The following is a 14,086-nucleotide window of genomic DNA, read 5'->3' as shown; positions in this document are numbered from 1 at the left end:
AACTTAAAACTTCAGATACTATGAGAAACTATTTTTAAATAAAGAACAATGTGGTGTGCTACAGTTTAGAGTTGATCTGGAAATCTGGGGAACTATTGATGCTCCTTAGTTAATAAAATAGTGATTTTTAAAAATATGAATCCCCATCATCCGTAGCAAACTAACGCAGGAACAGAAAACCAAATACCGCATGTTCTCATAAGTGGGGCTGAATGATGAACAACACATGGATACATGAAGGGGAATAACACACACTGGGGCCTGTCAGGGGTGGGAGTAGGAGGAGGGAGGGCATCAGAAAGAATAGCTAATGGATGCTTGGCTGAATAGCTAGGTGATGGGATGATCTATGCAGCAAACCACCATGGCACACATTTACCTATGTAACAAACCTGCACATCCTGCACATGTACTCCTGAACTTAAGAGCTGAAGAAAAAAAATGAATCCTACAATTCTGTATCCGAAGACCTAGAACAGCTCCTGACATCCAACGACAATAAATATTGGCTGAAGGAATGAATGAGGATATTTGCACCTGAGTTTTTATAAGAATAGTTGTAAAATTGCCTAATGATTATTACTTGGTCTGCAACAAGTGTTTAATAGATACTAGTTCACTATTTATGTCTAACACATCACAAAGGTTTATTTATTTAAAAGAATTTATATCGTGCTTATTATATGCTGGGTACTATTCTAAGTTCTTTACAAACACTAACTCATTCAAGTTGTATAAGTGAAGTAGGTGGTCTAATTATTCCATTTAACAGATGAGGCAATTGAGGCAAAGAGCAAGTAACTTGCCCACGATGGCACAGCTAGACAATGGTGGGGATATGAACACAGTCTGCCTCCAGGGTCACTTCTCCACGGTGCCATATTGCATCCCATATGGTAAAAACTTACTAAATGTAAGAATGAATAAAGTGTTATTGTTTTTGAAATTATATTATGCTTTTACCCCAGAAAGCTCAGAATATTTTATATCAAATCATGCCTAAAAATCATTCCCACAACTTCCCTTTGAGGTAGAGCATATTTCTAAAATCATGTTTTAGTGTATTACTGGTTTACTAGTTGTGTTTAAAAAAAACATGGGAGGTCATTGTTCCTATGATAAAGTCACTGTATTTGTTTTTTGACATCATATTCATTTCCATGACAACACTTCCAAGTTCCAAACACAGAATCATCTTGCTCTAGAAATGGAAGAGGCATAGGGCCTACAGAGAATTACATAACAATGTCAAAATTGTTTAAAGGGGTAAGGTTGTGTGTGTGTGTTTTAATCTTTTGTATAACTAAAGCAATGAGTCTCCAACTTTTTCAATCAGGAATCTTTTTTTTTGTATCTAAGCTTTGTAGGCTTTTTTTTTTTTTTAAGATGGAGTCTCTGTTAGGCTGGAGTGCAGTGGCATGATCATAGCTTATCACAGCCTCAAATTCCTGGGCAAAAGCAATCCTTCCACCTCAGCCTCCCAAGTAGCTGGGATTATAAGCACAACCCACCCTGCTGGCTAGTTTTCGTTTTTTGTTTGTTTGTTTTTGTTTTTGAGATGGAGTTTTGCTCTTGTTGCCCAGGCTAGAGTGCAATGGCATGATCTCGGCTCACTGCAATCTCCACCTCCTGGGTTCAGATGATTCTCCTGCCTCAGCCTCCCAAGTAGCTGGGATCATGGGCATGCGCCACCACACCCAGCTAATTTTGTATTTTTAGTAGAGACGGGGTTTCTCCATGTTGGTCAGGCTGGTCTCGAACTCCCAACCTCAGGTGATCTGCCCACCTCAGCCTCCCAAAGTGCTGGGATTACAGGCTTGAGCCACCACGCCCAGCCAGTTTTCATTTTAACCTTAGTTTAACTCCATTCCATAACAATACCAGTGTTTCTTTTTTTCATGATTCATTCATTCATTTATTCATTCATTCCATAAATATTTATTGACCATCTACTATGCGCCAGCATTGCACTAGGTGCTAAGAATAACATGATGAACAAAAAGACAAAATCCCTTTCTTCAGGGATTGAAATCTAATGGGGAAACAGATAATAAGAGTATTGCACAAATGAAATACTAAGATTACTACACTGTAGCCATATCTGAGTGCTACGTATCTTAGTAATCTGAGATTACTAAATTACAGCCATGGTAAGTGCCACATATCTTCATGGAAAAAGTCCATGAAAGCATAAAATAGAGGGAATTAATCTAGTTGAGACCAGTTCTTTCCCCCTCAGAATCTTCCATCCAGCATGGATAGCATTCCACTTCTAATTCCTACCCCAGCTATACCTCTTAGACCTTACAGTTTGCACATATGACAAAGTTCTGGAGTCCATGTTAGCAGCCAGTGTTTTCAAGAGAAAATGGCCTATTAAAAATAATATTTTTAATTTATTGTCTTGTCATTTTATTATTGCTTCTAGCTTTTTTCCCAAAAGACAAAAACATCACTTTAAAAATCTAATTGGCATTCATAAGATATAAGTACTTTTATCTTTGTGTTTCTGTTGGGAAATGTGAAGAATAAGACATTTCCTGTAAGAATAACATAGATCTTTATCAAATTAAAGGAAGACGTAAATATCAAGAGAAGGTAGAACCAGAAACATCTATTTGTGTTTGTTATTCTTATTCTACATAGGACAAGAATCTCCTTTAAAGGTTAAAAGGAAAACCTACTGGCACTGCCCAAAGAGGACAGCTCTGTCATTGGTGGTACGTGGACATCACCGAGTGACATGCAGCATCTCCTTCATGTGCGATGGGCATGGGGGCCAGAGCTAGGCTGCAAAGTCTCCTCTGGAAGACCGTTGTGTCAAAAGAGCAGGTGATGGGCACAGACAGGTCAAGCTCGGAGTTGGGGGCCTCTGGTTCCCCCAAGGGAGGATTGAGCTGTGAGTGAGGCATGGAAAGCAATGCGATGAGAACTAAAGGGTCCATGAGCTCCATCAGGATCCCCCAGAAGGGAAGGTTGTATATAGTCAGAGGCAAGAAACAATATTGGGAAAGTTCCAGAATTATAGATGGTTTGACAACCAAGAACTTAGAATGCCTTTAATGCCATATTCAGGACATGCCCCTGTTTAGGGCAAGGAACCCTAGGATGAAGGATACCTTGCTTAGCTGATGTACAGTAAGGGCCTCTTTGTCTCCCACCCTTCCCCACCCTGTATTTCCTTCTCCTTTCACTTCTTTGTTATGGCAAGTATTTATAATTTCAATGACACATAGTGTCTTCTAGGGAATTTTCTTCTCCCTTGTATTGAGCTGACTTTTATCTGGGTGCTCTAATCAAAGATTGGTCCTCAGACCAGCAGTATAGCACCACCCAGGTGCTTGTTAGAAATGCAAAATGTCAGGCCCCACCCTGGGCTTACTAAATGAGGATCTGCATTTTAAGATGATCCTCAGATTTTTCCCAAGCACAATAAATTAAGAAGCATCATTTTACCCCCATGAGCTTCCTGGACTGTAAAATGGACAAGGCCGTTCCTGACCCACCCTGCTCACAGCTTTGAAGGGAAGATGCTCTGAGATTTAAAAAAAAAAATTATTATTATTATTAGTTTTTGGCTGGGCAAGGTGGCTCATGCCTGTAATCCCAGCACTTTGGGAGGCCGAGATGGGCGGATCACAAGGTCAAGAGATGGAGACCATCCCGGCCAACATGGTGAAACCCCGTCTCTACTAAAAATACAAAAATTAGCTGGGCATGGTGGCACACACCTGTAGTCCCAGCTACTTGGGAGGCTGAGGCAGAAACATCACTTGAACCTGGGAGGCAGAGGTTGCAGTGAGCCGAGATCACGCCACTGCACTCCAGCCTGGTGACAGAGCAAGACTCCATCTCAAAAAAAAAAAAAAAAATTAAAAAAAGAAAGCGTTTTCAAAAGATAAAAGTGCAATAGAATTATTAAATATAAAATTTATTTGCACCTGGACAACTTGACTTATTCAAACCTTTTTAGAGTAAACAATTAAAGATTAATCAATGACTATTTGTTTCCATAATTGGTTATTTTAAATATTATCTTGAAATGTTCTAGAGTTCTGTTTTATTTTGTTTAGATCAATGATTCTCAATCCTTGCTACACTTCAGAATTTTCTAAATTTTTCTGAAAATCCAAAGCCTGAGCCCTATTCCCAAAAGATTCTGATTCAGTGGAAGTGAATCTAACATACTGCCAGAGTTGAAAACCATTGATAGAGACGAGTCCTGAGATGAGGAGAGTTAGATCCATTGTGTAATAAGCAAACATAGAAATGCTAAGGGGCTAAAAATTGCTTGAAAAATATGGCTTGAGCTTTGCCACTGAACCTGCAAGGCTACCTCCAGGAATCTGTCCTGCCAAAATATGTGTACAAGGATGTATAAGCCTGAAGGCTCGTGGCAACATTGTTTGTAATAACAAACATAATGGAAACAGTTTTAATGTCCACCAATTAGTGAGTGATTACATAAGTAGGGCACATCCATATGATGCAATACTACACTGTTAAAATTAATGAGGCAGACCTATATGTACTGCTGTGGAAACATCTCCAAGATATATACTATTAAGTAAAACAAAACACACAACAATATGTTATATATGAACTCATTTATGTAAAATCTATGTGCGTATATACATGCACATATATATAAACGTCTAGAAAGATTACCGAAGGACATGTACCAAATTGTTGACAGTGGTTACATCTGGGAATAGGAATGGAAGGGAAAGGGCCATTTTGCTGTGTAAACTTGTAAACATTTTACAACAAAAACATATTCATGCACTACTTGCATAACTATTCAAAACATATACCAGGGCTATCAGCTGTCATACCATCTATAATCCTGGATAATAAACTAAACTATTATTTTAATATTACGATTTTGAATGAATAATTCTATAATAAATAATATAGTGGTTGACAAAAAAAACAAAGCAAATCTAAATATAAACTCAAAACAAAAGCTCCTAGGACACGCAGGGCTTTTGTTAAGGAGCCTGTCACTTCTTGACCCTGAGATGGCTGGAACTGTGTTTCCCTGACTTCTCTGGATGCCCTCCCTATCCAGCATTATGCTGGGCATTGACTCTAATAGCCTCTCTGCTTCCTTGGAAAACTCACCCAGGCAAGCACTGTACTTCTAGAAGAATCTTGATGTTAGTACTTTGTAAATCCTTCCTCGGCCCAGCCCTAAAAATCACTGGGGACAGACAGCCATCTACAACTCAGCCTCGCTGAGAGTTAGGTCGCCTCCATTTCAGGCAAGTGAGAAAAGTACAGTGATTAAGCTGCAGGAGAAGGGATCTGCATCCCGTCTAGGGAGAAATCCTCGAAGTCTGCTGTGATAGCTCTTCCTCTTTGAAATGGTGATTAAGCATTGGAAGTGCATAATGAGAGAAACTACTTATAAATCTGTGCCTCTCAGCTCCAGGCCACTTCTTTTTCTGTAGGAGAAAATCAAGGATTTTGCCCTAATGGCATTGGAACAAAGTCAGGGCTGAGGCAGGCCGACAGAGAGGGAGGCTTCCAGCCCGTGGCGGCCCTGCTGACAGCTCGTTAGGAACTGTCCCTCTCCAGCTCCTGTTTCATTTCTTCAAGTTACAAAGCCTGACAGAGTTTGATGGGAAAACCAAGGCGGTAATGTCCCCCGCGGCAGCCGAAGCCCTGCTCATCCATCTTTGTTTGACAGATACAGAGAGTAGATGTCACCTACAAAACATTTCACTCACCTGAACCAAGTGTGCCAGGATGGCCCTGTCACCCTCAAAGGACCCAACAGGAAGAATCCAGACCAAAGCCGTACCATAATTGAGATTTCTCGCAAAAGAAAATCATTTCTAACAAGACAGTTCCTGCAAATCAAATGCTCATTCAAGTTCTCCTCGGAAAAGTACATATAATGCCTAATAATTCAAAGAAAGTTGTACTTAGATTTACAAACATCTCTTCCAGGCTACATCCTCCAGCTGGTCTTTGAGGGCTGGCGACCATTTAAGATCTGACAAGTCAGTCTGAGGTTCCACGCAGAGGACCTGGGAGTCTGATTTTGCTGGATTTTCAGGAAGGGGAGTGTATTGAAACAAAAATGCCTCTCCACTCTAGACAGCAGAGGCTGGGATGCATTGGTATCCCAAGGTCTCCTCAACTCAGCCTCTGTCAGTGGTTCTCCAATCTTAACATACCTTAGAAAAATCTGTGAAAAAGACTTTTAAAATGATGTTTAAAAACATGTTTTTTTTTTTTTTTTTGAGATGGAGTCTCGCTCTGTCGCCCAGGCTGGAGTGCAGTGGCGCAATCTCGGCTCACTGCAAGCTCCGCCTCCCGGGTTCACGCCATTCTCCTGCCTCAGCCTCCCGTAGCTGGGACTACAGGCGGCTGCCACCATGCCCGGCTAATTTTTTGTATTTTTAGTGGAGACGGGGTTTCACCATGTTAGCCAGGATGGTCTCAATCTCCTGACCTCATGATCCACTCGCCTTGGCCTCCCAAAGTGCTGGGATTACAGGCGTGAGCCACCGCGCCCAGCCTAAAAAGATGTTTGATATACAGATCCTGATTCAGAAGATCTGGAGCAGGGCCAAGGAATAGGCATTTTCAACAAACTCTTTAGGTGAGTCTGGCTGCAGGTAATCCTGGGGCCCCTTTGAGAAGCAATGCTGCTACCTGCAGCTGCCCAGGGCAGCACCTCCAGCCAGGGTTCCTAACAGCACCCTCGAGAAGCACCTCTTGGGGACAGCTCCCATCCCCACTGGCCGCCAAGCCCAGACTTGGTTCTCAGCAGCTGTTCCTGTTAAAGGTAGAGCCAGTTCAGGGTTCTTCTGAAGATAACAACAGTCCCCAGAGACCACTCCCTGAAGCAGAAGCATCTCCCAAAGACCACCCAGTGCCAACTTCTCAGATGCCCATCTGGAAGGTAACTCCCAGTAAAGTCTCTGCTGAGCCCGATGCTGCCACATGACTTTGTCGTAGTAGCTGCTGATTTTAGCCAATTGCTTTTTATTAGCTGTTAAGAACTAAAAATTGAAACCAGAGTTCAACTCTTAACCATTATATCACCTTGCTCATATTCATAATAACAGTAATTCATACAACAATTATTATGGGACTATTAAGCGCTAGTATTAGAGGTTATGCTCTAAGCATACAGTGACAAACAAGACAAATACAGTTGGTCTTCCCAGTCTGCAGGTTCCCCATCTACGAATTCAATCAACTGCTGATTGAAAATATCTGGGACAAAAAAATTAAAAATTACAATAAAAATATAGCAATACAGTATAGCAACCAACTATATAGAATTTACATTGTATTAAGCATTATAAGTAATCTAAAGATGATTTAAAGTATATGAGAGAATGTGCATGGGCCACATGTAAATACTATGCCATTTTATATAAGGGCCTTGAATATCTCCAGATTTTGGTATCTGCAGGGGTCCTGGAACCAGTTCCCCCCAGATACCAAGGGACTCACAACTGTCTGGCCTTCATGGTGCTAACAATCTTGAGAGCAATTCAAATGTATAAATGAACCATTCAGTGCAGTGTGAGGAGAGCAGTTCTAGGAAATTGCTAGGTTAGGTGCTAACACACTAGCCTAGACAAGGAGGATCAAGAGGGGTTTCTCAGAAAAAGTGAGGTCTAAGCTGAGATCTAAATATGGGCACAAATTAGCCAACACAAAAGCAGGAGAAAGGGGGCTCAGAGCTGAGGATACAGCAGTTGCAAAGCCCCAGAGTTAAGAGAGCATATAACATGGTCAAAGAACTGAAAAGTGATTTGGTATGATTAGAGTGGAGAGGAAAGAGAGGTTTCAGCAATTAGACTGAAAAGGTACACTGGATGGAAAGGGTGTGTGGGATGGCAGGGGGATGAAGGGAAGTTGGTCAATGGATATAGACTTACAGTTAGAAGAATTAAGTCCTAATATTCAGTTGCAGAGTAGGGTGACTATAGTTAGCAATAATGTATTGTATATTTCAAAATAGCTGGAAGCCAGGACTTGAAATGTTCCCAACACTTACTAATGATAAATATTCCTGACTTCTTATACATTCCATGCATGTAACAAAATATCACATGTACCCCATAAATATGTAAAATATTTTGTATCAAGATACACTGGACCCAGATTTAGAAGCACCCTATAAAACACCTTAAAGGGTTTTACAGTGTGTCTATGGAGATTCGTTAGGTATTAGCCAAAGCATGTAGCTGAGAAGATTTGGCCTGAGCTGATGTGTGCCATGGGCATGCAGTGGGAACTGAAGCTATGGGAAGATGACATTACCCAGGAAAGACCAAAGAGGGCCTTGGCCAGCAGCCTGGGATGTGCCAGCATTTCAGGAATGGAAAGAGAAGGAAGAGTCCCCAAAAGAGACTCAGAGAGGTAGTAAGAAAACATGAGAGGTGACTATGTGCCCCAAATCACAAAGCTAGTAAGTGGCAAACTTAGAATTCAAAACATCTCTAACATTTCAAAGCCATGACCCAGACCTCAGCATCTCTTAAATACTGTTTTCCCTTGCTGCTTAAAATTACAGTTGATATAAAATTTCACTTATACATATTTTTCTAGGAATTCATTTATACAACAAAAAAATTGTCAAGGCCTTTGTTGAGTGCATCCTCGAGTTGCATTAGGAAGCAAACTTGTGAAACCTGCCTCTGGCTGCCTCTCCATCTCTCCCCTGGTGTGCCCTGCCATGTCTTCAGTTTGGATATGCTTTCATTCCCCCTAGGAGTGTCACCTAGGGGATAACCACGTACAGTCCATTGACAAATGCTTAGGATTTATCTCCAGAAGTGCTTCCACAGGTGCACAAGGCACCCACAATTCTCCAAGGAGCAAACCAAACAGTAGTAATGATCATGTTCCTTACAACATGTGTGTCTTCTCCAAAAGAAAGATCAATGAATGCTCTGGTTGTTTCTATTGTTTATTGTTTTATCAAAACAATAAGTGCTCATTCTAAATAAAACAAATGTAGGATATATAACATTTCACAAGTATATAAAGCAAAAATAAGTTATTAAATTCCCTTACCTGTCTCCTGCAACCTATTACCTATAACCCCATTACCAGAAATATCCATGGCAACAAATTTGGTATATATATACACATATACACATACATATACACATATAATTTTTAAATTGAAAGGATTCTATTATCTATATTGCTCTGAGACTTGCTTCTTAAACTATATAATTATCAAACTTTTTATGTCTGTGTATATAGCTTTACCTACTTTATTTTTTCCACATACCAGCCCACAGTATGAAGGCACCATCACTTCTTTAACCAGTCTTTTATTGATGACCATTTGTATTGTTTCTGGGTTTTCTTGGCCTGCTTTGATTCCACAGAGTGTGAGGGGGCCCAGAAGAATATTGTTTGGGCTAAACTCTAAACGAAGCATTTTTTGGAATTTGACATTTTTTGTACTTACCTTTCCTCCCTCTTTGAGCTTGTTGGATGTTTAGCTCCTGCTGGTCCCTCTTAATCTTGCTGTTGCCTGATTTAAGGTGTTTGTTGTTTTAAAGATTTCCTTACAGAGTCTAGGTCTCTTTGGGGGATGTAAGTTCAGCAAATAAACAAAGTATTGTCCTAACTTTACATTCTTATTTTAGAGGATTCCAGGAGCACAGGAAGAAGTTCTCTTGTTATCTGGGAATCGGCTTAAAAACCTAAAGTCATGTTTGAACTGTGCTTTTCATTTCCCTCTAAAGAGCATCCTAGCTAGAGCTTGACTAAATATATTTAAATTGAAGGCATATCTTATAACCTCAAAGAGCTAACAGTCTCCTACAGTCTGTTGGGGAAGCAAAATTGGCATTAGAGAAGCAATTAGAGCACAGTTGAGTGCTAAATTATGTGGTACAAGCCCCTGGGCAACAGTTCAGGGATGATGACGGCTCAGAGGAGTTCTCTGCCTCCAAGGGGAAAGTGGAACTTGAGCTGGGTTGGGAAGCAGGAAGTCACATTCTGAAAAGTCTAGGCAGAAGGTGGAAGGTTTTTCAAGTACCGGGTAACTTCTCATACCTTCTCGTTTTCTGACATTTTAAAGTTTTTGTTTTGGGCCTGCCTACCTCCATGAGAGTGGAAGCTTCATGAGGTCAATAACTCTGTCTTTATTGTTCACCACTGAGTCCCCAGTTCCTGGAACAGTGCCTGGTACATAGTGGATGTTCCGTGGATATATGAATGAACAAACGACCATGGTGTGTGTGAGGAACAGTTAGAGGACTGTTCTGTCTGGAAAGAGGTATCTCTCTCTGGGAGTAGAGGACTCTCCAACAGACTAGCAGAGAAGCAGCCAAGTGAGCCTCAAAACACAGGAGCAAGTGGGACAAACAGGATAAACAGGATGTGGGAGCCACTCACAATTGCCAAGGTGGACCTTGTATAGATTGCAATAGGGGACTTGAACCTGAAATCAAAACAAAAAACAAAACTGCTCTGCACAGCCTACAGGACTGCATGTACTTGGTCAACCAACAGCTAAAGTTGGAAGAAAAAAAGAAAAAGATTTGCTCAGTCCTATCCTACCTTTCCCTTGTTAAGAACATAGGGAACTATTAATGTGATCACAATACTTTTATTAATGCCTACTATGATTCCATTCACTATTTAAGCAGATAGATTCATTGCTGTCTCATATTGAGCCAATTGCCTAACAAAAACTGGTCTGTTTTTTCAACTGTTGTTTTGTAGGTCTATATTTTGTTTTCCATCCTATATCTGTGCAGTTGATTGTCGGGCCTAAATGCAGTGCTTTGCATTTTTTCCTGGTGCGTTCTTATTGATTTGAGACCATCTTTCAGCTTATGGAATTCATTTAAAATGTTTATCCTATCATCAGTCACAGCAGTTATCCTCTTAGCTTGGTGCATCCATATATGCGATCTGCAAATACCTCAAGGATGTGGATGTCTAGATCTAATTTGGAGAATCCTAAGGGGCAAGGAGTGTTTGCCAGCTGACTCACCCTCAGTCATGGGCAAAACCGAAATGATGTGTGGCCACCAGAAGGGGGATATGTGGGAAACCTCAGGCTGGAGTTGGGAAAGGAGTAACTGTTGGAATTCCAGGTTGAGGCAGATCCAAGTCACAATCTCTGGTTTAAGCAACCCAGAAAGATTTCTTCTAGGAAGCTGCTTTTATAAGTAAAAGGGGAAAAAATAGCTTGATAATTTTTTAGGACAGGCAGTGACTGGGAAAGGGCACGTTGTTCAGTTTAGAAGCTAAACTAGGGGATAGGAAGAAGACGACTGGCCAGCTTAGATTGTCAGAGCTTGGGTCTCCTCACTGGCAGGCAGATATTAGATTTTCTTAGAGTCAAGACTGCTGTGAAGATCTTTCCCCTCTTGCTCTCGGGAATAAATCCTACTTTGGTGTTTTAAGCTGTTTCTCTTCCGTTAGCCACTCCCCAGATTTTCACTGAAATCCTGCATCGGTCTCCTTTGTACCTTTCCTCTCACTCTGTCTCTGTTGTAAAATCAATTATAATTTGCTTACATCTGCAGTTATGGGGGTACATTTTCCATCTGCTCCAAACATGCACACCCTCGGACTGCACCATTCCCCGCTTCTCCTGCCTCCCCCACCCGAGCCGCCTCCCCAGCAACTTTATCTTCCTAAGCAGCTCAGGAACACAGATGTTTTCACCCTGTTGCTCCAGCACAAGGGTATTTTCCCAGTGTCTCTCTGTGTGTATGCTCCAGGCACCGTCTCTCTGGGGAGGGAGAGAGTAAATGTTTTCATTCCAAACCCTCAGGGTCAGGTCTTGTTTGTCTAAACTGTGTTTGTTGCCGTAATTATCAGATTAGCTGATCTCTGACAGCAAGTTGGGGGTTGGAGAAGGGGGAGACTATTAACCCTCTGTAGGATGGTGGCTGTGCTTTCTCATGGGAATACCTTTGGGAAGCGCTGTCATTTATCTTCTAACCTGGAAGATTTGTCTAGAATTCTTTTTCACCAACCCTAACAGACCTTCATAATAGTCTGTTCTAAGTTAATCCAACCATCTAGCAGCCTCCACTGCTGGGATCCAACAGGCATTTAGCAGAGATGGAGGGTCGAAAGGGCATCTCTCTAGGGATCTGCTGGGAAGAGAAAGAAATGGAGCTTAAAGAGGATCTGGATAAATAACTCTACAAACGGTGTCGGTGTCTCTTAGACCGAATAAGGAAGCCAGGAGTATGCACTGAACATCTTCAGCTAGTCCATCCATCCCCTCCCCCTTGGCATAAGTGCAGCGAGGCTACCAGGCTCCACTTAGTATTGTTTGGGGATTTTCTGTTGTTTCCGAGATTGTTAAGATAATTTTTCATCGCTGCTGTTTTAACAAAACTAAATGTGTAGACATTTGTGAGTCTTTGTCATCAGACTCATAAGGCTGGTGCTTTCAAAATGTTGTCATCTGCCCTTTCCTTCTGCCCGCAGCACCCTTGAACTTCTGTATGGTCTCCAAAGACATGATAAATACAGAGATTGCTCTCTCCTCTCAACTGCAACAGTAATGATTCCTTTGCATTTTAATTGTCTTTTACACATGAATAAGTCTTGTATCCTCAAATGGACTAAAGACTCCCTCAAATGGACTAAAGACTCCTTTAGGGCAAGCACTATCCTTCAGTCCCATACATTGGTTACCTGGCAAAGGACCCTAAATACAGGTATTTAATAAATATTTTTTGTTGACAGCATTTTTCCAAACTTCTTTTTTCTATTTCTCATCTCTGTTCCTTTCTGGGTTTGTATTTGGTTTTTAGATACTTATGATGTTTACAGATCCTTTATTTCTGGAACGGTCCTCCAATTCATACTCATCAACTCAATTCCTCCTCTTCTCTCCAAACACACACACACACACACACATACAGAGAGAGAGAGAGAGAGAGAGAGAGAGAAACCTTTACAGAATATCTGTATACCTAGTACTGTACAAATATATTCTATGCAATATCTTATTTGAAGCTCACCATGGCTTGTGAGATAAGTACTATCACATGTAAGGAGGCAGAGACTCAGAGAGTTAAGTAACATAAACAAGCACCCACAATTGTAAGTCCCAGGTGTGTGTGACTCTAAAACCCATACAAATCCCATCTTGCTAGTTACTGAAGTGGAGAAAAGTTCAGATAATTAGAGAAAACATATGTTTTGCCCAAAACCTAACTAAAAATCAACCAATCTATCTTCAGTATTTTTCCCCAACAAATATAGCTATAATAATTTCTTTGTAAAATTAAAAGAAGCTCAAACCCAATGAATACATTCTGGACAATATCTTACACAACAAAATCGTTTTGATATTGTCTTAGCATACGTTTTAAAGTGAATGTGACTCATTCATCCATGTCCACACTGTTTATAAAGCTGTCACTTCTTGCAGGCAAACATGAGTTTTAGAATATTCTATGTAATCCACATACTGATTCATCAAACCGCTATTGAAAAACTGCTGTTGACTTAGAATATCCCCATGTTCTGAGAAGACAAAAGTCTTTCATCTTTATTGATGTTGCCAGGCCTGGTTCCAAATGTGGACAGGGCACAGGCAGAGATTCTTGGGAGGAAATGTTCAGAAGCAGAATTGGTCAGGGAGTTTCCATATGGTGCTCCTGGTCAGCCCCAGAAGCAGGTATCAGATGGATTTCCATGGAAGCAAACAGCCAGGGAGCCAGCTCTTCTCTCCCTCTAGGGAGGTGTTCTGTTCATTACACAGCCAGCTAAGATGCCATCCTTGTCCCTCTTCTACCCAGGGTTTCCCTCTCTCTGGCACCTCCCTCCACTGCTCTTACATCCCTCACCATAAGCCACATAGGAGGAAGATCCAACAGATCTTGAATAGGTCAACCAAATTGTGTTTGTCAGTTCTGATAAGAGAGTCAATTGTAGAGAAATTCGAATGACTATTTTGCTCCCAATCCAGAAACCCCTGTCCTAACTTGAATAAAAATGCACTTGGCTGCATAAGGAAGGTTTTTAAAGAGCCTGGGAAATGGAAAGAGGGATGATACAAGTGCCTAAAGGGAAATTCAAAGAAGGGCTTATTTTTAAAGAAAAAAAGTTCAGA

Source organism: Nomascus leucogenys, chromosome 3, assembly GCF_006542625.1.
Source record: "Nomascus leucogenys isolate Asia chromosome 3, Asia_NLE_v1, whole genome shotgun sequence".
In the NCBI taxonomy this organism is placed as follows: Eukaryota; Metazoa; Chordata; class Mammalia; order Primates; family Hylobatidae; genus Nomascus; species Nomascus leucogenys.
This window is presented reverse-complemented; position numbering follows the sequence as displayed.